The following is a 27,831-nucleotide window of genomic DNA, read 5'->3' as shown; positions in this document are numbered from 1 at the left end:
GCAGACCTCAAAATATCCGGTGGCAGAGCTGGACCTGGGTCTGACTGTGTTGTGCACTTTGTTCAGCCTGTGGAAAGCTTAATATACAAAGTCAGAACCAAAAAAACTGGACTTTCTAGACTTGGGGACCATCCCGATTGAGTTTTGATCAAAGTAGTGTCAGCTGGGTACCCTATGTTATTTACACGTGTTACTATTATTTACTTACTCCAAGGTGTAATTCATTTTTTTTTTCGTTATAAGTTTTGTCTATTAATGGTCAGAATGTGAATGTGCACCAACACTTTGAACATATACCAACAATGCTGTCCCAGTTTTTCGGTTCTCTGTCATTACATGTCTCGCACTGGTAGCGCCTTCTTTCATTTATAATAAGCTCGCAGATTCTCCGGGAGATCTATGTCCGGCCCATAGATCTTAATAGCTCATTTATCTATAAGAATATATGGATTTCTCTGGATAAGAACATCAGATCACATATAGTAAGATATAATTTTAGTCATGTTTCTATGAACTACATGCCCATATAGACGGCTTGGAAGGGTTGACAGGTTCCCTTTTAAGGCTGCATTAATACGTTGCAAATGCAGTTAAGCCAAACTGGATTTTTTTTCCTTGTTGTTTAGCAAAGAAACATAGTTACATAGTTATTAAGGTTGAAGGAAGATGTTAAAGGGAAGGTGCCATCAAAAAATTTTTTTTTCAGAAATTGTAAAAATGTAAAGAATTAATGATTACATTTTCTTAAAAAATATTATCATTTGTTTATAATTTAGTAAAATATGAAAAATAATTTGAAAAGTTTTGGAATTTCCACTTTTCAACACTAGGGGGAGCAGCTGCTGAAATTTCAGAAAAACCTAGTGTACAACTAGCTCACATTACTGCACTGCAGTAATTATGGGCGGAGTCTGCTGACCTGTGTGATGTCTCCTCTCCTCCCCTTCTGGGTGTTTGCTAAGGGATTAGAGAGGATGATATTCAGGAACCCAGTGAGCAGCCATTTTGTTGGTGACTGCAGAGTATGGCTGCCGTCACACTATCAGTATTTGGTCAGTATTTGGTCAGTATTTTACCTCAGTATTTGTGAGCAAAAACCAGGAGTGGAACAAATAGAGGAAAAGTATAATAGAAACATATGCTATGCACCACTTCTGCATTTATCACCCACTCCTGGTTTTGGCTACAAATACTGAGGTAAAATACTGACCAAATAATGATAGTGTGAAGGCAGCCTTATACTGACAAGTAGACAGTCACCAAGGATGGCAGGCAGCAAGGATTCTGGGAGATATGTGGTGGAGGGAGCAGGGTGACAGCAGCACAGAGTATTTCAGGAGAGCAGTGTGCTGGTCTATAGGGGCCCCCTGTTTGGTGCGCGGAGCAGCCAGGGATTGTACATAGAGCGCTGTCTTTTATACACATGGATGGACCGTCTGCTCCACAGAAATCCAGGAAACATTTCTGCGGATTGATGGCCTGGTCTGATCCAGACTTTGCATACAGACCCCATTCCCCTCCTCAGATCCTGTCTTCTCCATCCTGTCCTGGCAATGTGTGAAAGCGAGGCGACAGGCGCAGTCCGGGGTGACGCTGGGAAGGAAATGTAGCCATGTAGTAACGATAAAAATGAGACCCCTCTCTTCAGCTGCCTCACCAGCCCTGACTGCACCTAACTGGAGGTCACGCTGTCCCCTCTATTACCCCAGACCCGCGTGCAGGTGCTCAGCCAGAACCACCATAGAATGGGTCCGCTTTCTGAAGATAATACTGCCATAGTGTTCTCACATAATACCGCCATATAGATCACACACAATACTATCAAATAGATCACACAATACTGTCATACAGTTCTCACATAATACCACCATATACAGTGGGGCAAAAAAGTATTTAGTCAGTCAGCAATAGTGCAAGTTCCACCACTTAAAAAGATGAGAGGCGTCTGTAATTTACATCATAGGTAGACCTCAACTATGGGAGACAAACTGAGAAATAAAAATCCAGAAAATCACATTGTCTGTTTTTTTTATCATTTTATTTGCATATTATGGTGGAAAATAAGTATTTGGTCAGAAACAAACAATCAAGATTTCTGGCTCTCACAGACCTGTAACTTCTTCTTTAAGAGTCTCCTCTTTCCTCCACTCATTACCTGTAGTAATGGCACCTGTTTAAACTTGTTATCAGTATAAAAAGACACCTGTGCACACCCTCAAACAGTCTGACTCCAAACTCCACTATGGTGAAGACCAAAGAGCTGTCAAAGGACACCAGAAACAAAATTGTAGCCCTGCACCAGGCTGGGAAGACTGAATCTGCAATAGCCAACCAGCTTGGAGTGAAGAAATCAACAGTGGGAGCAATAATTAGAAAATGGAAGACATACAAGACCACTGATAATCTCCCTCGATCTGGGGCTCCACGCAAAATCCCACCCCGTGGGGTCAGAATGATCACAAGAACGGTGAGCAAAAATCCCAGAACCACGCGGGGGGACCTAGTGAATGAACTGCAGAGAGCTGGGACCAATGTAACAAGGCCTACCATAAGTAACACACTACGCCACCATGGACTCAGATCCTGCAGTGCAAGACGTGTCCCACTGCTTAAGCCAGTACATGTCCGGGCCCGTCTGAAGTTTGCTAGAGAGCATTTGGATGATCCAGAGGAGTTTTGGGAGAATGTCCTATGGTCTGATGAAACCAAACTGGAACTGTTTGGTAGAAACACAACTTGTCGTGTTTGGAGGAAAAAGAATACTGAGTCGCATCCATCAAACACCATACCTACTGTAAAGCATGGTGGTGGAAACATCATGCTTTGGGGCTGTTTCTCTGCAGAGGGGCCAGGACGACTGATCCGGGTACATGAAAGAATGAATGGGGCCATGTATCGTGAGATTTTGAGTGCAAACCTCCTTCCATCAGCAAGGGCATTGAAGATGAAACATGGCTGGGTCTTTCAACATGACAATGATCCAAAGCACACCGCCAGGGCAACGAAGGAGTGGCTTCGTAAGAAGCATTTCAAGGTCCTGGAGTGGCCTAGCCAGTCTCCAGATCTCAACCCTATAGAAAACCTTTGGAGGGAGTTGAAAGTCCGTGTTGCCAAGCGAAAAGCCAAAAACATCACTGCTCTAGAGGAGATCTGCATGGAGGAATGGGCCAGTTTGTCTCACATAGTTGAGGTCTACCTATGATGTAAATTACAGACGCCTCTCATGTTTTTAAGTGGTGGAACTTGCACTATTGCTGACTGACTAAATACTTTTTTGCCCCACTGTAGATCACACATAATACCGCCAGTGTTCTCACATACCGCCATATAGATCACACATAATACAGCCAGTGTTCTCACATACCGCCATATAGATCACACATAATACCGCCAGTGTTCTCACATACCACCATATGCTTCTCACATAATACCGCCATATAGATCACCCATAATGCCGCCACATAGATCTCACATGTATTGTAAATAAAGACTCGGCCAGAATAAAGTCCTTTATTAATCTTTTTTATACCATACCGAACGCATAATCCTCGACTCCCTCATCTCCCACAACAAAAATAATAAACCACAATGGGGAAAGACACGCAGGGGGGAGAGGAGTGCATAGGAGAGGATTAGATACTGACTGCTGCGCCGTGTATCTAATCCTATCTTGTGTGATACTGTACACAGGACAGGATTAGCTACACAGGACTAGATTAGCTACACAGGACAGAGGTAGCAGTGGTAGATGGTATATAGAGGCAGGCAGCAGTGGTAGATGGTATATAGAGGCAGGCAGCAGTGGTAGATGGTATATAGAGGCAGGCAGCAGTGGTAGGTGGTATACAGAGGCAGGTAGCGGTGGTATACAGAGGCAGGTAGCAGTGGTATACAGAGGCAGGTAGCGGTGGTAGGTGGTATATAGAGGCTGGTAGCAGTGGTAGGTGGTATATAGGGGCTGGTAGCAGTGGTAGGTGGTATATAGGGGCTGGTAGCAGTGGTATATAGGGGCAGGTAGCAGTGGTATATAGGAGCAGGTAGCAGTGGTATATAGGGGCAGGTAGCAGTGGTATATAGGGGCAGGTAGCAGTGGTATATAGGAGCAGGTAGCAGTGGTATATAGGGGCAGGTAGCAGTGGTATATAGGGGCAGGTAGCAGTGGTATATAGGGGCAGGTAGTGGTATATAGGAGCAGGTAGCAGTGGTATATAGGGGCAGGTAGCAGTGGTATATAGGAGCAGGTAGCAGTGGTATATAGGGGCAGGTAGCAGTGGTATATAAGGGCTGGTAGCAGTGGTATATAGGGGCTGGTAGCAGTGGTATATAGGGGCAGGTAGCAGTGGTATATAGGGGCAGGTTGCAGTGGTATATAGGGGCAGGTAGCAGTGGTATATAGGGGCAGGTAGCAGTGGTATATAGGGGCAGGTAGCAGTGGTATATAAGGGCTGGTAGCAGTGGTATATAGGGGCAGGTAGCAGTGGTATATAGGGGCAGGTAGCAGTGGTATATAGGGGCAGGTAGCAGTGGTATATAGGGGCAGGTAGCAGTGGTATATAGGAGCAGGTAGTGGTATATAGGAGCAGGTAGCAGTGGTATATAGGGGCAGGTAGCAGTGGTATATAGGGGCAGGTAGCAGTGGTATATAGGAGCAGGTAGCAGTGGTATATAGGGGCAGGTAGCAGTGGTATATAGGGGCAGGTAGCAGTGGTATATAGGGGCAGGTAGTGGTATATAGGAGCAGGTAGCAGTGGTATATAGGGGCAGGTAGCAGTGGTATATAGGAGCAGGTAGCAGTGGTATATAGGGGCAGGTAGCAGTGGTATATAAGGGCTGGTAGCAGTGGTATATAGGGGCTGGTAGCAGTGGTATATAGGGGCAGGTAGCAGTGGTATATAGGGGCAGGTTGCAGTGGTATATAGGGGCAGGTAGCAGTGGTATATAGGGGCAGGTAGCAGTGGTATATAGGGGCAGGTAGCAGTGGTATATAAGGGCTGGTAGCAGTGGTATATAGGGGCAGGTAGCAGTGGTATATAGGGGCAGGTAGCAAGTGGTATATAGGGGCAGGTAGCAGTGGTATATAGGAGCAGGTAGTGGTATATAGGAGCAGGTAGCAGTGGTATATAGGGGCAGGTAGCAGTGCTATATAGGGGCAGGTAGCAGTGGTATATAGGGGCAGGTAGCAGTGGTATATAGGGGCAGGTAGCAGTGGTATATAGGAGCAGGTAGCAGTGGTATATAGGGACAGGTAGCAGTGGTATATAGGGACAGGTAGCAGTGGTATATAGGGACAGGTAGCAGTGGTATATAGGGGCTAGTAGCAGTGGTATATAGGGGCAGGTAGCAGTGGTATATAGGGGCTAGTAGCAGTGGTGTATATAGGGGACAGGTAGCAGTGGTAGATGCATAAGAAAATAAAAGCTCTGTACTTACCTTCAGTCCTCTCCCAGGAAGTGCTGAGTCATGTTCAGGGCAGAACAGTGTGATGATCTCCCTGCTCTGCTCTGAACGGCAGTGAGCAGTGATTGCAGCCTGTGCTGTAATACTAAGTACAGGCTGCAATCACAGCTCCTGGCTGCAGATACTCACCCCGAACCTCGCTCCCAGCAGCAGCTTCTCCCTGGCAGCTCCTGCTATGATCGCACACACTGAGCTGTGTGTGCGATGACAGAGGAAAAAAACAAAATGGCCACGATCTCCTCTCACAGCTGTGACGTAGCAGCCCAGGGGGCGTGCCCAAGTAACAGCTGAGAGGCAGGAGGAGCGGTCGGAGCCCGACTGTTGGCTCCTGTGCCCATGGCTGCCGTAAGTGAGGTGTGCAAGTGTCGTACCCAGACACTTACACCCACACTAATGAAAATGGCGGCCTCCAGTGGCAAAAGTAAAAATGAATAAATAAAAAAGTATTAAAGTACTACATTTACTTTTGTATTAAAAATAATTGATTATATAATCAATAATTATTAATACGAAAACTAAAATCACGGCACCCTCCCTTTAAGTCCATCTGGTTCAACCCATAGCCTAACCTAACTTGCCATAATTTAATGTAAGACTGCATCATTTTTGTCATGATGTTTGAAATTTGAATCTAAAAAAGCTGAAGTTCTCCAATTTCCATACTCCTTTCTGGAGTACTATGTGGGGGTCAAGAGACCCTGTTATTTTGATGTAAATGTGAACTATAGAGCACTTTTTATTTGCCCAAGCCTGCTCTTGATCTGTCTGCCACTCCTCTGCTTTACATGGAAAGTACATGTGAGCAGTCACCTTCTAATCAGAGTTTCCCATCTATTTATCGGCCATACAGAATGGCATTGCAGGCTGTAGTGTTGTGCTCACCCCACTATACTACATTTGTAGGTCATAATGGAGGTTTCTGCTGTTAACTTGTTTTCACCAGAGAACCCAATTATAACTAATCCACAATTTAGGTGACAACTTATTGATCGGTGGAGGTCCAACTGCTGGGACCCCCCATCGATCGGCATAACAGGCCTATTTTAGCTGCTGTATCAGCTGGGGCTTTATAGTATATATTCATCCACGAGTACTTCTTTGTTTTTTACCTGATAGATATATCCAAAGTCCAAGTATAAAGGTAACTCCAAGACCTAGTATGTTGACTGCCTGCCACTAGGGGGCGTATACAATCAGTAATGCAGTGAGGTCCCTCTAAAGCCGACTTGTACAAAGTGCTGTTTGCTCGCCACATCCGGCCCTTTGGCTGTTCCGGTGTGGATCGTAAGACAGCAAAAGGCTGGATACAGTAGAGTTGAGCACGATATGGCCACTGCTTGCCTGATGTCTCAATTTCACTGGTGTCTATATTGTCAGGACATATACTGGAGAATAATATGATGGATCAAGAAGCCTTTGGCTTCCTGTTCCATCATTCAACCTGTGTGACAGAGTTTTGGTGGGTATGATTCCATCATCAAGTCGTGGATTCAGTACACGCTGTCCCAAATGAATCTGTGAATCAGAAGGAGCTGGGTGGGGTAAATATATATATATATATATATATATATATATATATATATATATATATATATATATATATATATATATATATATATATATATATATATATATATATATATATATTTTTTTTTTTTACTTAACGTTCAGTGCTTGTATGAGGGAAATGTGGGGGCCATCATACTGCGTGAACGGTTGTATAAACCTGATACTTGTGTGGGGATATAGGGACATCAGGGACATCATGCTTCTGTGGAAGCCTTATTACTGTTGGAGTGACTGTAGGGACATCATACTTGTGTGGGGACATCTTATGTGTCGGGATTGTGGGTCCATAGTACTGTGTGAGGGGCTGTGGGGACATCATACACTGTGGTGGGACATTAATCTGTGGGGGGGTTGAAGGGGCCATTGAACTGTGAGTGCTGCGGGACGTCATGCTTGTGTGTGGAGACATCATGCTATGTGTGTTGGCTGGAGGGCACATCATACTTTGAGGGTCTGCGGGGACATCATTAGTGTGTGGAGCTGTGGGGACATATTGTATGTGGGGCTGCTGTCGATCAAGGTGCAGCTATACTTGTTGAATATATGTAAGGCTGTATAACAGGAGCAGAATGATTTATGTCATACAGCTTTTAATAAAGTTTATGATTTTGTTAATCTGCTACAGTAAAAGATACAGGTTACAAGAAACCCAGCTGTAGCTGTGTTAGTGATAAAAATTAGTAATAATAAGCAGAAGTTGGTCTTTGCCTACACAACAGTCAGTCTCTCATGTTGGCCCTTGGAAAAATTAATTGCCCACTCCTGCTGTAGTGGAAGCTTCAGCAAGCCATCACGTTATGAAATAAAAATTCCAATTTACAACCACTGGGTTGGAAAGAAGAAAATTCTCCTTTATTTTTCAACAGCCATTAAAATTCCAGTGATTGACCGCCCTAAGTAGGCAGTTTCTATTAGTGTATCACAAAAACAAGACTGACCGCTATGACGCTATATTAAGACATTTATTTCTGAACAATTTCATACACAAAAACTACATGATTATAAAAGCGATTTCTATATATATATAATGTACAGTAATATATATATATATATGTATATATATGTATATATATATATATATATATATATATATATATGTGTGTGTATATATATATATATATATATATATATATATATATATATATATATATATATATATATATATATATATATATATATATATATATATATATATATATACACAGTGGGGCAAAAAAGTATTTAGTCAGTCAGCAATAGTGCAAGTTCCACCACTTAAAAAGATGAGAGGCATCTGTAATTTACATCATAGGTAGACCTCAACTATGGGAGACAAACTGAGAAAAAAAAATCCAGAAAATCACATTGTCTGTTTTTTTATCATTTTTTTTGCATATTATGGTGGAAAATAAGTATTTGGTCAGAAACAAACAATCAAGATTTCTGGCTCTCATAGACCTGTAACTTCTTCTTTAAGAGTCTCCTCTTTCCTCCACTCATTACCTGTAGTAATGGCACCTGTTTAAACTTGTTATCAGTATAAAAAGACACCTGTGCACACCCTCAAACAGTCTGACTCCAAACTCCACTATGGTGAAGACCAAAGAGCTGTCAAAGGACACCAGAAACAAAATTGTAGCCCTGCACCAGGCTGGGAAGACTGAATCTGCAATAGCCAACCAGCTTGGAGTGAAGAAATCAACAGTGGGAGCAATAATTAGAAAATGGAAGACATACAAGACCACTGATAATCTCCCTCGATCTGGGGCTCTACGCAAAATCCAACCCCGTGGGGTCAGAATGATCACAAGAACGGTGAGCAAAAATCCCAGAACCACGCGGGGGGACCTAGTGAATGAACTGCAGAGAGCTGGGACTAATGTAACAAGGCCTACCATAAGTAACACACTACGCCACCATGGACTCAGATCCTGCAGTGCCAGACGTGTCCCACTGCTTAAGCCAGTACATGTCCGGGCCCGTCTGAAGTTTGCTAGAGAGCATTTGGATGATCCAGAGGAGTTTTGGGAGAATGTCCTATGGTCTGATGAAACCAAACTGGAACTGTTTGGTAGAAACACAACTTGTCGTGTTTGGAGGAAAAAGAATACTGAGTTGCATCCATCAAACACCATACCTACTGTAAAGCATGGTGGTGGAAACATCATGCTTTGGGGCTGTTTCTCTGCAAAGGGGCCAGGACGACTGATCCGGGTACATGAAAGAATGAATGGGGCCATGTATCGTGAGATTTTGAGTGCAAACCTCCTTCCATCAGCAAGGGCATTGAAGATGAAACATGGCTGGGTCTTTCAACATGACAATGATCCAAAGCACACCGCCAGGGCAACGAAGGAGTGGCTTCGTAAGAAGCATTTCAAGGTCCTGGATGGGCCTAGCCAGTCTCCAGATCTCAACCCTATAGAAAACCTTTGGAGGGAGTTGAAAGTCCGTGTTGCCAAGCGAAAAGCCAAAAACATCACTGCTCTAGAGGAGATCTGCATGGAGGAATGGGCCAACATACCAACAACAGTGTGTGGCAACCTTGTGAAGACTTACAGAAAATGTTTGACCTCTGTCATTGCCAACAAAGGATATATTACAAAGTATTGATGAAATTTTGTTTCTGACCAAATACTTATTTTCCACCATAATATGCAAATAAAATGTTAAAAAAACAGACAATGTGATTTTCTGGATTTTTTTTTCTCAGTTTGTCTCCCATAGTTGAGGTCTACCTATGATGTAAACTACAGACGCCTCTCATCTTTTTAAGTGGTGGAACTTGCACTATTGCTGACTGACTAATATATATATATATATATATATATATATATATATATATATATATATATATATATATATATATATATATCTATATCAAAAAAAGAAAAGCAGCACAAAAAATAATAGAAAAGGTGGACTTTATTGCCTGAGCAGGCGTGGCGACGTTTCGGATATGAGAATCCTTTTTCAAGCTTGGCTTGAAAAAGGATTCTCATATCCGAAACGTCGCCACGCCTGCTCAGGCAATAAAGTCCACCTTTTCTATTATTTTTTGTGCTGCTTTTCTTTTTTTGATATTATTGCTGGAGGCCATTTGAACTGCTGGTTGGGAGAGCTTTGCACACTATTGAGGTAGTATTGGATGCTGTTCCTGTTTTTTCTATATATATATATAATGTGTGTATATATGTGCAGTGGACTATGTATAGATTTATTGTGTCACTGGCAATAATGTAAAATCTTTCTTGAAAAGCTGCATGTCGCACCCAGGTGTTAATATGTATTTCTCTTACCCCCATGACGGCACCACGGCGATAGAGGGATCCGCCCTCAGGGACAGGAAACCTACAGGTGAAAAAGGCGGTACCTCTCTCCCACATCAGTTCAGTTTCCAGTCCCTGACTGGGAACCTGCAGCTTACCTGACGTCATGGGATGCCGGGGGTCCATCTGGCCAGATTCAGGCAGCGGAGGGCCCTGCCTCGGACGGGGTGGATTCTCCCTCCCCGAAGGCCACGATCTGGGGTCGGCGGGCCCTGTACGTGTGCAGGGGGAGAGGTAGTGAAGCAGGATCCAGTCTGCCTCTCCCTCACTAACCTACATATGGCTGGTAATAGGTGGCGGCGGCCGCCTGGTAACATGCCGCCTGTCCGTGGCCCAGGAGGTGGTGGCGGCGGTCACCTATAGGAAGCGCCGCAAGCTTTGGAGGCAGCGGCGGCTGCTCCAGCGTCTCCGATGCTCCCTCCTGGAGGAATGGCGCCTAAAGGTGATGTGGCGAGCGGCCGCAATGATTTCTGGGAAATCTGGAGTGTGCGGGGGTCATTTCCCGGAAATATAAGGCGGGCCCACCAAACGCTGATGCTCATTTATTTTCACCATGAGTGAAAAGGAGCAGCTGGCAGAAGAAATTCTGCAGTCCCCTCCAAAAAAAACACCAGCAGCGACAGCAGCAGGATGCCTCTTCCCAGCATCGCAGCTCAGGATCCCAGCGCAGCAGAGGCTCCAATGGACACGGGAGAACAACAGCGGTTCAAATCGAGGATGCAACTCCTAGGCCAGAACCGGTATCTCCCTCACATTAGGAGGGTAAGTGACCCCCGTGAATGTCCATATTCTAAATGGGGTTTATTATGTTTTCTTAGGGGAAGAAATGTGCAGCAAAAACCAGACACAGAGTATGTCCAATCTGCTCTGTAGATCTACCCACTACGTGGGTAAAAAAGCTCTGTGCCATATGCATAGAGAATACTATATGTGAAGAGTCCCCAAGATTTGCATCTGACCTAAAGGAGTTAATCATAACCCAAGTGGAAGATGCGTTAAACGTTAAAAGTTTAAAAAGGAAACATGAATTCAGACGCAAGTCCCCGGAGTTCAGTTCCAGTGAGGAAGATAGTGATCAGTATAGTTCAAATAGTTCGCTCTCTTCTCCATCATCCTCTTCATCTTCAGAAGGGGGTCGCAATTGTTTCCCTATTGAAGAAACAGATGTCTTAGTTAAAGCAGTTAGGACAACCAAGGGGCTAGCAGAGACTCTGTCCATGAAAACGGCGCAAGATCTTAGGTTTAGCGGCCTAGAACAACAGAAACGAAGAGCGTTCCCATTTAATGAAAAAATTCAAGCTTTAATAAAAAAGGAATGGAAGAGACCAGACAAAAAAGTTCTCCTAACCCCAAAGAGGAAATACTCATTTGACCACCCAGCTTGCACTTTCTGGGGAAAGGCGCCAAAGCTAGACGTCGCCATTGCAAAAGCCTTTAAAAAATTTGCCTTGCCTTTTGAAGATATGGGGACCTTTTAAGGACTCCATGGACAAGAGGGCAGAAGTATTCTTAAAGGGCTCTTGGGAGGCTGCCAGTGCGGGGTTAAAACCAGCAATAGCCGCCACATGTACCACCAGGGCATTAATGGTGTGGTTAGATCACCTAGACTCACAGCTAAAGGATAGATCCCCAAGAGAATCAATATTGGACTCCGTCTCAATCATGAGGGGTGCCACGGCATATCTAGCAGAGGCCTCTATTGACTCAGTGAGACTAGCGGCAAGGTCTGCCTCGTTTCCAAACGCAGCTAGAAGGGCTTTGTGGCTCAAGTGTTGGCCGGGATACCTACAAACAAAAGCAAAACTATGCTCCATTCCCTGCGAAGGAGAATTTTTATTTGGTCCTACCCTAGATGACATTCTTGAGAAGGCAGGGGACAAGACAAAAACTTTTCCAGGGTTTCCCAACCAGTCATATACAGGTCCTTCTCAAAAAATTAGCATATAGTGTTAAATTTCATTATTTACCATAATGTAATGATTACAATTAAACTTTCATATATTATAGATTCATTATCCACCAACTGAAATTTGTCAGGTCTTTTATTGTTTTAACCCCTTCAAGACCCAGCCTATTTTGACCTTAAAGACCTTGCCGTTTTTTGCAATTCTGACCAGTGTCCCTTTATGAGGTAATAACTCAGGAACGCTTCAACGGATCCTAGCGGTTCTGAGATTGTTTTTTCGTGACATATTGGGCTTCATGTTAGTGGTAAATTTAGGTCAATAAATTCTGCATTTATTTGTGATAAACACGGAAATTTGGCGAAAATTTTGAAAATTTCGCAATTTTCACATTTTGAATTTTTATTCTGTTAAACCAGAGAGATATGTGACACAAAATAGTTAATAAATAACATTTCCCACATGTTTACTTTACATCAGCACAATTTTGGAAACAAAATTTTTTTTTGTTAGGAAGTTATAAGGGTTAAAATTCGACCAGCGATTTGTCATTTTTACAACGAAATTTACAAAACCATTTTTTTTAGGGACCACCTCACATTTGAAGTCAGTTTGAGGGGTCTATATGGCTGAAAATACCCAAAAGTGACACCATTCTAAAAACTGCACCCCTCAAGGTACTCAAAACCACATTCAAGAAGTTTATTAACCCTTCAGGTGCTTCACAGAAGCAGAAGCAACATGGAAGGAAAAAATGAACATTTAACTTTTTAGTCACAAAAATTATCTTTTAGCAACAATTTTTTTATTTTCCCAATGGTAAAAGGAGAAACTGAACCACGAAAGTTGTTGTCCAATTTGTCCTGAGTACGCTGATACCTCATATGTGGGGGTAAACCACTGTTTTGGCGCACGGCAGGGCTTGGAAGGGAAGGAGCGCCATTTGACTTTTTGAATCAAAAATTGGCTCCACTCTTTAGCGGACACCATGTCACGTTTGGAGAGCCCCCGTGTGCCTAAAAATTGGAGCTCCCCCACAAGTGACCCCATTTTGGAAACTAGACGCCCCAAGGAACTTATCTAGATGCATAGTGAGCACTTTGAACCCCCAGGTGCTTCACAAATTGATCCGTAAAAATGAAAAAGTACTTTTTTTTCGCAAAAAAATTCTTTTAGCCTCAATTTTTTCATTTTCACATGGGCAACAGGATAAAATGGATCCTAAAATGTGTTGGGCAATTTCTCCTGAGTACACAAATACCTCACATGTGGAGGTAAACCACTGTTTGGGCACATGGTAAGGCTCGGAAGGGAAGGAGCGCCATTTGACTTTTTGAATGAAAAATTATTTCCATCGTTAGCGGACACCATGTCGCGTTTGGATAGCTCCTGTGTGCCTAAACATTGGCGCTCCCCCACAAGTGACCCCATTTTGGAAACTTGACCCCCCAAGGAACTAATTTAGATGCCTACTGAGCACTTTAAACCCTCAGGTGCTTCACAAATTGATCTGTAAAAATGAAAAAGTAATTTTTTTTCACAAAAAAATTCTTTTCGCCTCAATTTTTTCATTTTCACATGGGCAGTAGGATAAAATGGATCATAAAATTTGTTGGGCAATTTCTCCCGAGTACGCCGATACCTCATATGTGGGGGTAAACCACTGTTTGGGCACTCGGCAGGGCTCGGAAGAGAAGGCGCGCCATTTGACTTTTTGAATGGAAAATTAGCTCCAATTGTTAGCGGACACCATGTCGCGTTTGGAGAGCCCCTGTGTGCCTAAACATTGGAGCTCCCCCACAAGTGACCCCATTTTGGAAACTAGACCCCCCAAGGAACTTATCTAGATGCATATTGAGCACTTTAAACCCCCAAGTGCTTCACAGAAGTTTATAACGCAGAGCCATGAAAATAAAAAATAATTTTTCTTTCCTCAAAAATGATTTTTTAGCCTGGAATTTCCTATTTTGCCAAGGATAATAGGAGAAATTGGACCCCAAATATTGTTGTCCAGTTTGTCCTGAGTACGCTAATACCCCATATGTGGGGGTAAACCACTGTTTGGGCGCACGGCAGGGCTCGGAAGGGATGGCACGCCATTTGGCTTTTTAAATGGAAAATTAGCTCCAATCATTAGCGGACACCATGTCACGTTTGGAGAGCCCCTGTGTGCCTAAACATTGGAGATCCCCCAGAAATGACACCATTTTGGAAACTAGACCCCCAAAGGAACTAATCTAGATGTGTGGTGAGGACTTTGAACCCCCAAGTGCTTCACAGAAGTTTATAACGCAGAGCCATGAAAAAAAAAAAAAAATTATTTTCTCAAAAATGATCTTTTAGCCTGCAATTTTTTATTTTCCCAAGGGTAACAGGAGAAATTTGACCCCAAAAGTTGTTGTCCAGTTTCTCCTGAGTACGCTGATACCCCATATGTGGGGGTAAACCACTGTTTGGGCACATGCCGAGGCTCGGAAGTGAAGTAGTGACGTTTTGAAATGCAGACTTTGATGGAATGCTCTGTGGGCGTCACGTTGCGTTTGCAGAGCCCCTGATGTGGCTTACCAGTAGAAACCCCCCACAAGTGACCGCATTTTGGAAACTAGACCCCGAAAGGAACTTATCTAGATGTGTGGTGAGCACTTTGAACCCCCAAGCGCTTCATAGAAGTTTATAATGCAGAGCCGTGAAAATAATAAATACGTTTTCTTTCCTCAAAAATAATTATTTAGCCCAGAATTTTTTAATTTTCCCAAGGGTAACAGGAGAAATTTGACCCCAATATTTGTTGTCCAGTTTCTCCTGAGTACGGTGATACCCCATATGTGGGGGTAAACTACTGTTTGGGCACATGCCGGGGCTTGGAATTGAAGTAGTGACGTTTTGAAATGCAGACTTTGATGGAATGCTCTGCGGGCGTCACGTTGCGTTTGCAGAGCCCCTGATGTGCCTAAACAGTAGAAACCCCCCACAAGTGACCCCATTTTGGAAACTAGACCCTGAAAGGAACTTTTCTAGATGTGTGGTGAGCACTTTGAACCCCCAAGTGCTTCATAGAAGTTTATAATGCAGAGCCGTGAAAATAATAAATACGTTTTCTTTCCTCAAAAATAATTATTTAGCCCAGAATTTTTTATTTTCCCAAGGGTTACAGGAGAAATTGGACCCCAAAAGTTGTTGTCCAGTTTCTCCTGAGTACGCTGATACCCCATATGTGGGGGTAAACCACTGTTTGGGCACACGTCGGGGCTCAGAAGGGAAGTAGTGACTTTTGAAATGCAGACTTTGATGGAATGGTCTGCGGGTGTCACGTTGCGTTTGCAGAGCCCCTGGTGTGCCTAAACAGTAGAAACCCCCCACAAGTGACCCCATTTTAGAAACTAGACCCCCCAAGGAACTTATCTAGATATGTGGTGAGCACTTTGAACCCCCAAGTGCTTCACAGACGTTTACAACGCAGAGCCGTGAAAATAAAAAATCATTTTTCTTTCCTCAAAAATTATGTTTTAGCAAGCATTTTTTTAGATTCACAAGGGTAACAGGAGAAATTGGACCCCAGTAATTGTTGCGCAGTTTGTCCTGAGTATGCTGGTACCCCATATGTGGGGGTAAACCACTGTTTGGGCACACGTCAGGGCTCGGAAGTGAGGGAGCACCATTTGACTTTTTGAATACGAGATTGGCTGGAATCAATGGTGGCGCCATGTTGCGTTTGGAGACCCCTGATGTGCCTAAACAGTGATAACCCCTCAATTCTACCTCCAACACTAACCCCAACACACCCCTAACCCTAATCCCAACTGTAGCCATAATCCTAATCACAACCCTAACCCCAACACACCCCTAACCACAACACTAACCCCAACACACCCCTAACCCTAACCACAACCCTAATTCCAACCCTAACCCTAAGGCTATGTGCCCACGTTGCGGATTCGTGTGAGATATTTCCGCACCATTTTTGAAAAATCTGCGGGTAAAAGGCACTGTGTTTTACCTGCGGATTTTCCGCGGATTTCCAGTGTTTTTTGTGCGGATTTCACCTGCGGATTCCTATTGAGGAACAGGTGTAAAACACTGCGGAATCCGCACAAAGAATTGACATGCTGCGGAAAATACAACGCAGCGTTTCCGCGCAGTATTTTCCGCACCATGGGCACAGCGGATTTGGTTTTTCATATGTTTACATGGTACTGTAAACCTGATGGAACACTGCTGCGAATCCGCAGCCAAATCCGCACCGTGTGCACATAGCCTAATTCTAAAGGTATGTGCACACGCTGCGGAAAACGCTGCGGATCCGCAGCAGTTTCCCATGAGTTTACAGTTCAATGTAAACCTTTGGGAAACAAAAATCTCTGTACACATGCTGCAGAAAAACTGCACGGAAACGCAGCGGTTTACATTCCGCAGCATGTCACTTCTTTGTGCGGATTCCGCAGCGGTTTTACAACTGCTCCAATAGAAAATCGCAATTGTAAAACCGCATTGAAATGCGCAGAAAAAAACGCGGTAAATCCGCCATAAATCCGCAGCGGTTTAGCACTGCAGATTTATCAAATCCGCAGCGGAAAAATCCGCAGAGGACCAGAATACGTGTGCACATTCCTAGCCCTAACCCTAGCCCTAACCCTAGCCCTAACCCTACCCCTAACCCTACCCCTAACCCTACCCCTACCCCTACCCCTACCCCTAGCCCTAACCTTAACCCTAACCCTACCCCTAACCCTAACCCTACCCCTAACCCTATTCTATCATTAGTGGAAAAAAAAAAATTTCTTTATTTTTTTATTGTCCCTACCTATGGGGGTGACAAAGGGGGGGGGTCATTTATTATTTTTTTTATTTTGATCACTGAGATAGATTATATCTCAGTGATCAAAATGCACTTTGGAACGAATCTGCCGGCCGGCAGATTCGGCGGGCGCACTGCGCATGCGCCCGCCATTTTGGAAGATGGCGGCGCCCGGGAGAAGACGGACGGGACCACGGCTGGATCGGTAAGTATGATAGGGTGGGGGGGGACCACGGGGGGGGGATCGGAGCACGGGGGGGGAATCGGAGCGCGGGAGGGGTGGAACGGAGCGCGGGGGCGTGGAACGGAGCACGGGGGGGGTGGTTCGGAGTGCAGGGGGGGTGATTGGAGCACGGGGGGTGATTGGAGCACGGGGGAGCGGACACGAGCACGGGGGGGAGCGGAGCACAGGGCAGAGGGGAGCCGGAGCAGTGTACCGGCCAGATCGGGGGGGGGGTGGGGGGGCGATCGGAGGGGTGGGGTGGGGGAACACTAGTATTTCCAGCCATGGCCGATGATATTTCAGCATCGGCCATGGCTGGATTGTAATATTTCACCCGTTATAATGGGTGAAATATTACAAATCGCTCTGATTGGCAGTTTCACTTTCAACAGCCAATCAGAGCGATCGTAGCCACGAGGGGGTGAAGCCACCCCCCCTGGGCTAAACTACCACTCCCCCTGTCCCTGCAGATCGGGTGAAATGGGAGTTAACCCTTTCACCCGATCTGCAGGGACGCGATCTTTCCATGACGCCGCATAGGCGTCATGGGTCGGAATGGCACCGACTTTCATGACGCCTACGTGGCGTCATGGGTCGGGAAGGGGTTAATACTGATGATTTTGGCATACAACTCCTGATAACCCAAAAAACCTGTCTCAATAAATTAGCATATTTCACCCATCCAATCAAATAAAAGTGTTTTTCAATAACAAACAAAAAAACCATCAAATAATAACCCAAAAAACCTGTCTCAATAAATTAGCATATCAAGAAAAGGTTCTCTAAACGACCTATTACCCTAATCTTCTGAATCAACTAATTAACTCTAAACACATGCAAAAGATACCTGAGGCTTTTATAAACTCCCTGCCTGGTTCATTACTCAAAACCCCCATCATGGGTAAGACTAGCGACCTGACAGATGTCAAGAAGGCCATCATTGACACCCTCAAGCAATAGGCTGTTCCCAGAGTGCTGTATCAAGGCACCTCAATGGTAAGTCTGTTGGAAGGAAACAATGTGGCAGAAAACGCTGTACAACGAGAAGAGGAGACCGGACCCTGAGGAAGATTGTGGAGAAGGACCGATTCCAGACCTTGGGGAACCTGAGGAAGCAGTGGACTGAGTCTGGTGTGGAAACATCCAGAGCCACCGTGCACAGGCGTGTGCAGGAAATGGGCTACAGGTGCCGCATTCCCCAGGTAAAGCCACTTTTGAGCTACAGAGAAGCAGCACTGGACTGTTGCTAAGTGGTCCCAAGTACTTTTTTCTGATGAAAGCAAATTTTGCATGTCATTCGGAAATCAAGGTGCCAGAGTCTGGAGGAAGACTGGGGAGAAGGAAATGCCAAAATGCCTGAAGTCCAGTGTCAAGTACCCACAGTCAGTGATGGTGTGGGGTGCCATGTCAGCTGCTGGTGTTGGTCCACTGTGTTTCATCAAGGGCAGGGTCAATGCAGCTAGCTATCAGGAGATTTTGGAGCACTTCATGCTTCCATCGGCTGAAATGCTTTATGGAGATGAAGATTTCATTTTTCAGCACGACCTGGCACCTGCTCACAGTGCCAAAACCACTGGTAAATGGTTTACTGACCATGGTATTACTGTACTCAATTGGCCTGCCAACTCTCCTGACCTGAACCCCATAGAGAATCTGTGGGATATCGTGAAGAGAAAGTTGAGAGACGCAAGACCCAACACTCTGGATGAGCTTAAGGCCGCTATTGAAGCATCCTGGGCCTCCATATCATCTCAGCAGTGTCACAGGCTGATTGCCTCCATGCCACGCCGCATTGAAGCAGTCATTTCTGCCAAAGGATTCCCGACCAAGTATTGAGTGCATAACTGAACATTATTATTTGTTGGTTTTTTTGTTTGTTATTAAAAAACACTTTTATTTGATTGGATGGGTGAAATATGCTAATTTATTGAGACAGGTTTTTTGGGTTATCAGGAGTTGTATGCCAAAATCATCAGTATTAAAACAATAAAAGACCTGACAAATTTCAGTTGGTGGATAATGAATCTATAATATATGAAAGTTTAATTGTAATCATTACATTATGGTAAATAATAAAATTTAACACTATATGCTAATTTTTTGAGAAGGACCTGTAGACGTCCGTTTCGGAGCAGAAAATTTAGGTATAGAAACCCCCCTAAAAATCAAAACGAAGGATGGGAGGATAAAAAATTTAAGAGTCTTCATGTTCAACAAACCTGATAACAAAAAACAGTCCCAATGAAGGTGTGCCCCAGGCGGGAGGTTGGCATCTTTCTTCCAAGCTGGGAAAAAATATCTGGGAGTGTGTGGATACTAAATATAATAAAGACAGGACTGAAACTGAAGTTCCATATATGATGCCATATCATCATTTTGTCATAACACCAAAAAGGAAGGTAGATGCCGAGCAACTGGGCCTTCAAAAGGAGGTACAAAGTCTTCTGACAAAAAACGTCCTGCAGGAAGTTCCAGACAAGGAGAAGGGCACAGGATTCTACTCCTCTGTTTCTTTGAACGAAACCGGATGGAACTTAAAGAACGATCATAAATCTGAAGAAACTAAAGTACTTAGTGACTCAGAGTATCAAAATGGAAACAATAAAAACCTGTGTCAGAACACTTTATCAGTCTTGTTTTATAACTGTCATCGATTTTAATAGACACATACTACCATGTGCCCATCCACTCAGATCACCAAAAATTACTCAGAGTGGGCCCTTCATTTCGGCTAACCATAGCCCCGAGGGTGTTTACGAAACTGATGGCAGAGGTCATGGCTCACATAAGAGAGTAAAACATACTTCTAGTCCCATATCTGGACGGCCTCTTGGTAGTTGGCGAGTCCTCCCTTCATTGCAGCCAACAGTCGGACAAAGTAATGGCATCCCTGACAAATCTAGGTTGGATGTTGAACCTAGCAAAGTCCAGGATTATCCCAACCCAAGTACAACAGTACCTAGGGATTATGGTAGACTCGATAAAGCAGGAATGCCGTCTTCTGGGGGGAAAAGTTTCAAACATGATTCAACTGATAACACAATGAAACCAATTCCCGGTCGTCACTTTACGCAAGGCAATGTCTATACTGGGGTCAATGACAGCCTGTATTCCAGTGGTCCAATGGGCCCAGAGTCACACCAGAGATCTCAAGTGGGAGATACTAAAAGCAGAATCTCGCTTAAAGGGAGATTTAGAAAAGCGCTAAAAAATCTCACAAACAATACGTTCCCTAGCTTGGTGGGTGGATCCACACAACCTAACCAGGGGTGTTCCGTGGGTATGGCCGATATCTGTAACACTGACTACCAACGCGAGTCCCTGGGGGTGGGGGGCTCACTTACACAATCAAATTTCCCAAGGGCCCTGGTCAGAGGAGGAAAAACGGTCTTCCTCAAACATGAAAGAACTCCTGGCAGTAGAACGTGCGCTCAACCACTTTCTATTCTTCCTCCGTTCCCACCACGTGAGGGACCTCTCGGACAACAGGGTGGTGGTAGCATACTTGAATCACCAGGGGGGAACGAGATCTCGAGCACTGATGGAGGTAGCAAAATCTATTCTGTTAGCAGAGGCCAATCTGTCCTCACTGTCAGCCCTTCATATCAAAGGGACAGAAAATCAGGCTGCAGATTTGCTAAGCCGAACACAGCTGAAACAGGGGGAGTGGGAGTTAAACCAGGCGGTATTCAACCACATAGTACAGGTTTGGGGTCTCCCAGAGATAGACTTGTTTGCAAACAGTCTAAATCTGAAGACACATGCCTTCTGTTAAATCGACCCACGGGGGGGAGGGGGGATCCAGTAACCCTAGAAGCCTTTTTGATTCCCTGGGACTTTCAGCTAGCATATGCTTTTCCCCCAATAGCACGAATTCCTTTGGTACTGAGGAAGATTTGGGAGGACAGAGCAAGGGTAATCATGATAGCTCCCTTTGGGTCAAAAAGAGCATGGTTTCCGTGGCTGCGGATGATGTCTATAACAGACCCTTGGGTCCTCCCAGATATCCCGAACCTTCTGTGTCAGGGGCCGGTAAACCACCCACAAGTGAAAAGCTTACATATGACGGCCTGGAATTTGAGAGGGAAATTTTAACTAAGAGAGGAGATCCCAATTCAGAAAGTGCTAGAGTTCCTTCTAAAGGGGTTGGAAAAAGGCTTAGCAACAAGCACGCTTAAAGTTCTAGTGGCAGCGCTAGGGGCCCTTTACAACTGCGATTTAGCGGGGAATCGCTGGATAAAAAGATTAAGGCCTCTAATAGATCTAGACCGGTTGTCCACCACACTACACCTCTCTGGGATCTAAACCTAGTACTTTCTGTACTGACTAAAGCTCCTTTTGAACCTTTGTCACAAGCTTCTCTAAAAATAATATCCCTCAAAACCTCTCTTCTTGTAGCGTGAACGTCGGCCCGCAGAATTAGTGATATGCAGGCTCTATCAGCATACCCACCTCTGACTCAGATATTAGATGATAGAGTAGTCCTTAGGATTGATCAATCCTACCTTCCTAAAGTGGCGTCACGGTTTCCTAGATCTCGGGAGATCTCTTTACCCTCTTTCTGTCCAAACCCCAGAAATAGAAAGGAAGAACTCCTACACACACTAGATGTTAAAGATGCCTAACCCAATATCTAGCAGCCACGAGGGAGTGTAGGAGGGATAGGTCTCTGTTTGTGTGCTTTCAGGGTCCAAACAAAAAGCATAAAGCATCGAGATGGGTAAGGGATGCCATCATCCTGTCATATTCTTCGTGTAGTGAAGCCATTCCAGAGGAAGTCAGAACTCATTCGACCAGATCGGTGGCAACCTCCTGGGCAGAGTGAGCGGGAGCATCAATTGAGCAGATATGTAGAGCAGCCACTTCTCCCTCTACATTTTTTAAACACTACCAACTAGACCTGACTTCTTCTTCAGACCTCACTTTTGGCAGAAGGGTCTTGGAGGCAGTGACCTTCCCCTAATATACATTCTATGAAATTCTCTTCATGGTGCTGTCATGGGGATAAGAGAATATCGTTACTTACCGATGGTGGTATTTCTCTGATCCCATGACGGCACTTGTCATATTCCCTCCCTTCACGTGTGGGTGTGCACACTAAGTTTAGTCATTAATATTTAGTCACGCAGCGCCTCTGATAAGCCTAAAATTAAATTATTTTTTGTTTAAATAACTATTTAAAGTTACAGCTGAAGTTCTGTTAAGGCTCTGTAAACCAACTGATGTGAGAGAGAGGTACCGCCTTTTTCACCTGTAGGTTTCCAATCCCTGAGGGTGGATCCCCCTCTCTCCGTGGTGCCGTCATGGGATCAGAAAAAATACCGTTATCGGTAAGTAACTACGATATTACCTGGAAAAAGTAGACTTCTGTCCCCAATCTCACCAGGAGGTCCTGCTGGAAGAGAGATGTTAATTATGGCCTGATAGTATCTCTGTGACAGCTGTTACACAAAGGATCTCAAGAGAAAATAATATATTCATTGGGGGGTGCAGCCGTGGTCCAATCAAAAATGCAATTATGATATTAACCTGAGGGGCTGTTCTAGAAACCTGACCTCCAGACCAAAGTTATAAATTACACCTGTATACAGAAACACGTTTTCACATGTGAGGGTAGCCGACGCTGACGTGTTCCACCAACTCCATTCACCCCCCTCAGGGAGCAGAAGGCAAACTACCAGTTAGATGATTTATGTAAGGTTTTTCCTGTTATTTTATACTGCTTTGCATGAGTTGTATGTCTTTTTATTATCATATTTTTATAACTTTTTCTTACTCTAAGCACTGAACCTTTTTGTATTAAAGTATAAAACTTTAACAAGTTGAACCTTGAATGTTCTAAAATAATCCATAGCCTAAGGTGTGTGAGCCTTATGAGTGGTAGACATTATTAGTATTAATATTTCCGTGACTCATCACCCATGTATTCGGTGAGTGGCGGCAGCCTGTATGAGCGCGTGTGTGGCCTGGGTCGGTGTGTGATTTATGCTCAGATTACAGCATAGGACAGAGGTTCAATGCTGGACTGAGAGTGGGGAGATAGATTAACCCTTGCAGGCACAACTCAAGTCACATGCTGAGAGCAGGCACGTGATGAATCAGTGACGCCACGGAGAAGGGATCCATGACAATGACCCATTCCCAGAATAGGTATTTTATTTCAGATCTGTGGTTGTCTAGCACACTACTCCACCATTCATCTGTTTTGAAAGAGTCTGGATGTACACCGTCTGTGGTGCAGGAGTCCGGATGTACTTACTCCGTGTGTGGTGCAGGGGTCGGGATGTACGAACCCTGTGTGTGGTGCAGGGGTCCGGATGTACGTACCCCGTGTGCGGTGCAGGGGTCCGTATGTACACTTTTTCAAAAAGTCACCAAATTTAGTTCACTTACGTTCCAATCCTCCCCTGATGTATTTGTGAGTACCCCCAAAATATTGACACAATTTTTATGACTTTTGACAAGTCGCAAATACAGTTTGACGGGAAAAAAGCCAATTTTTGACTTTGCATCAAATTAATGAATGTGGCAACAAAAATGGCAACTAATACCACGAGACAAAAAAGCAAAGTGACTAAAAAGTGCAAATGATCAATCTGGGCCAATATTTCACCTTTCACTGTTATTACACTGTCACGTAGCACTAAATATATAGTACAGAATAAATTCAAAAAAAAATATATATATATTTTGCCTTTATGGTTTTGTTTTCTGACTTTTTGGCTATTATAATAATAATAATAATAATAATTTTTATTTATATAGCGCCAACATATTCCGCAGCGCTTTACAAATTATAGAGGGGACTTGTACAGACAATAGACATTACAGCATAACAGAAATACAGTTCAAAACAGATACCAGGAGGAATGAGGGCCCTGCTCGCAAGCTTACAGACTATGAGGAAAAGGGGAGACACGAGAGGTGGATGGTAACAATTGCTTTAGTTATTCGGACCGGCCATAGTGTAAGGCTCGGGTGTTCATGTAAAGCTGCATGAACCAGTTAACTGCCTAAGTATGTAGCAGTACAGACACAGAGGGCTATTAACTGCATAAAGTGAATGAGAACATGATGCGAGGAACCTGTTTTTTTTTTTTTTTATATAAATAGGCCACACAGGGATCGTTAGGTTACTGCATTGAGGCGGTAGGCCAGTCTGAACAAGTGAGTTTTTAGGGTATGCTTAAAACTGTGGGGATTGGGGATTAATCGTATTAACCTAGGTAGTGCATTCCAAAGAATCGGCGCAGCACGTGTAAAGTCTTGGAGACGGGAGTGGGAGGTTCTGATTATTGAGGATGCTAACCTGAGGTCATTAGCGGAGCGGAGGGCACGGGAAGGGTGGTAGACTGAGACCAGAGAGGAGATGTAGGGTGGTGCAGAGCCATGGAGTGCTTTGTGGATGAGGGTAGTAGTTTTGTACTGGATTCTGGAGTGGATGGGTAGCCAGTGTAATGACTGGCACAAGGTAGAGGCATCGGTGTAACGGTTGGTGAGGAATATGATCCTGGCAGCAGCATTCAGGACAGATTGGAGTGGGGAAAGTTTGGTAAGAGGGAGGCCGATTAGTAGAGAGTTACAATAGTCCAGACGAGAATGAATAAGTGAAACAGTAAGGCCATGTTCACACGATCCTTTTTTTCATGCGGAATTGCCGCGATTTTCCCGCTGCGGGTCCGCAGCTGTTTTCCATGCAGGGTACATTACATTGTACCCTATGGAAAACAGGAACTGCTGTGCCCACAATGCGGAAAATAAAAAAAAAAGCCGCGCTGAATAGCTGCGGGAAAAAAGAAGTACCATGTCACTACTTTTTTCGGAGCCGCAGCGGTTCTGCACCCATTGACCTCCATTGTGAGGTCAAACCCGCAGTAAAACCCGCAGATGAAAAAAATATCTGCGGGTTTTACTGCGGTTTGTGGTGCAGAACCGCTGCAGCAGGAAGTGCGGGGAAGCGGGCGGAAGTGCATGGGCGGAGTGTGGCTGCCCCCCCGTGCTCCGATCCCGCCCCCCGTGCTCCAATCCCACCGCCCCGTGCTCCGATGCCCCCCCCCCCCCCCAGTGCTCCGATGCCCCCCCCCCCCCCCGTGCCCTAATCTCCCCCCCTTATACTTACCCGGCGTCCCGGTGTCCGTCCGGCCGTCTTCTCCCTGGGCGCCGCCATCTTGCAAAATGGCGGGCGCATGCGCAGTGCGCCCGCCGAATCTATTATATCTCAGTGATCAAAATAAAAAAAAATAGTAAATGACACCCCCCCCCCCCCCCCCCCTTTGTCACCCCCATAGGTAGGGACAATAAAAAAAATTAAGAATTTTTTTTTTTTTTCACGAAGGTTAGAATAGGGTTAGGGGTAGGGTTAGGGTATTTTCAGCCATTTTAACCCTAAAAAACTTCCTAGAAAACACACTCTGCATAGAAAACTGCATAAAAAAGGACCAAAAAAAGGACCTGCGTTTTCTGCCAAGAGCTGCAGTTTTTTAAAAAACAGTCCTGAAAAAAAAAGGATGGAAATCAGGAACGTGTGAACATACCCTAAGAGTTTTTGCAGAGTCAAAAGTAAGAAAAGGGCGAATTCTAGAAATGTTTTTGAGATGCAGGTAAGAAGAGCGAGCCAGTGATCGAATGTGGGGGGTGAATGAAAGGTCAGAATCAAGGATGACCCCAAGGCAGCGGGCATGTTGCTTTGGAGTAATGGTGGAACCGCACACGGAGATGGCAATGTCAGGCAAAGGTAGGTTAGTAGAGGGAGAGAACACGAGGAGTTCAGTTTTTGACAGGTTTAGTTTCAGATAGAGGGAGGACATGATGTTAGAGACAGCGGTAAGACAATCACTGGTGTTTTCTAAAAAAGTCGGCGTGACAACAGGAGAAGAGGTGTATAATTGGGTGTCGTCAGCATAGAGATGGTACTGGAAACCAAATCTACTGATTGTTTGTCCAATAGGGGCAGTATACAACGAGAAGAGGAGGGGGCCTAGGACTGATCCTTGAGGAACCCCAACAGTAAGGGGAAGGTGAGAGGAGGAGGAACCAGCAAAACATACAGTGAAGGATCGGTCAGAGAGATAGGAGGAGAACCAGGAGAGAACGGTGTCCTTGTGGCCGATGGAGCGGAGCATAGTGAGGAGGAGCTGATGATCCACAGTATCGAATGCTGCAGAGAGATCCAAGAGAATTAGCATGGAGTAGTGACCATTAGATTTAGCTGTTAGTAGGTCATTAGAGACTTTAGTGAGGGCAGTTTCAGTAGAGTGTAAAGAGCGGAAGCCAGATTGAAGAGGGTCGAGAAGAGAGTTATCTGTGAGATAGTGGGTAAGACGTGAGTGGACCAGACGTTCGAGGAGTTTAGAGATGAAGGGAAGATTAGAGGCAGGTCTATAATTAGTGGCACAGTTTTGATCGAGGGATGGTTTTTTAAGTAATGGATGTATGATGGCATGCTTAAATGAGGAGGGAAAAATACCGGAAGTGAGGGAAAGGTTGAATATTTTTGTTAGGTGAGAGGTGACAGCCGGGGAAAGGGACTGGAGGAGATGTGACGGAATGGGGTCACTGGTGCAAGTGGTTGGGCGAGAAAATGCAAGGAGCCTGCTTACTTCTTCTGTAACTGCTTCAAAGTCAGAGAGTGAACTAGATGCAGTGGGGGAGGGAGGACAGTGCATGGTATGAAGAGATTGGGAGATGATTTCCTGTCGAATGTGGTCAATTTTTTCTTTGAAGTAATTGGCCAGATCGTCAGCATGGAGATCCGTGGTTGGGGCCTGCTCTCTTGGGTTGAGTAGGGACTGGAACGTGTCAAAGAGACGTTTAGGTTTATTGGACAGGGAGGTGATGAGGGTGTTGAAGTAGGTTTGTTTGGAGAGGTGAAGGGCGGAGTTGTATGTCTTTAGCATGAACTTATAATGGATGAAATCTTCGGGTAGATTAGATTTTCTCCACAGACGTTCTGCGCACCTGGAGCACCGCTGCAGGAAACGTGTTTGCAGCGTGTGACACGGTTGTTGCCGTCTGTGCCGAGTTGTTTTATGTATAGGAGGAGCGGCTTCATCCAGAGCACTTTGCAGGGTTTCATTGTAATGCTTCAGAGCAGAATCAGGACATGAGATGGAGAAGATTGGGGCCAATGAGGACTGCAAGTTCTTCATAAGTTTCTGGGTGTTAATGGCCTGTATGTTTCTATAAGTGTGGAAAGTGGGGGTGACCTGAGCGGGATGGCAGTTCTTGATAGAGAATGAAAGAAGGTTGTGGTCAGAGAGTGGGAGAGGGGAGTTTGTGAAATCATCCACTGAGCAAAGCCGGGAGAAGACCAAGTCAAGGGAGTTTCCATCTTCATGTGTTGGAGAGTTAGTATGCTGCGAGAGGCCGAAGGAGGAGGATAGAGATAAAAGGTGAGAAGCAGATGGGGGGAGGGGAGAGGCAATGGGGATGTTGAAATCACCCATGTTAAGGGTGGGGGTGTCACAGGAGAGAAAGTGTGGAAGCCAGGTGGCAAAGTGATCCAGGAACTGATGAGAGGGGCCGGGAGGACGATACACCACCGCCACTCGCATGGAGAAGGGGACGTAGAGTCTG

At 44.8% G+C, this 27,831-nt stretch overlaps 1 protein-coding gene across 4 annotated transcripts in view; it reads left to right on the top strand.

Annotated features, from left to right (window-relative positions):
• The window catches only part of KANSL3 (KAT8 regulatory NSL complex subunit 3), a 170,791-nt gene that overhangs the window by 122,067 nt on the left and 20,893 nt on the right, over positions 1–27,831 (top strand). The window lies entirely within an intron of this gene.

This window comes from Ranitomeya imitator, chromosome 4 (assembly GCF_032444005.1).
Source record: "Ranitomeya imitator isolate aRanImi1 chromosome 4, aRanImi1.pri, whole genome shotgun sequence".
NCBI lineage: Eukaryota > Metazoa > Chordata > Amphibia > Anura > Dendrobatidae > Ranitomeya > Ranitomeya imitator.
The sequence above is the reverse complement of the archived record's forward strand: the minus strand, read 5'-3'. Positions and strand labels throughout refer to the sequence as shown.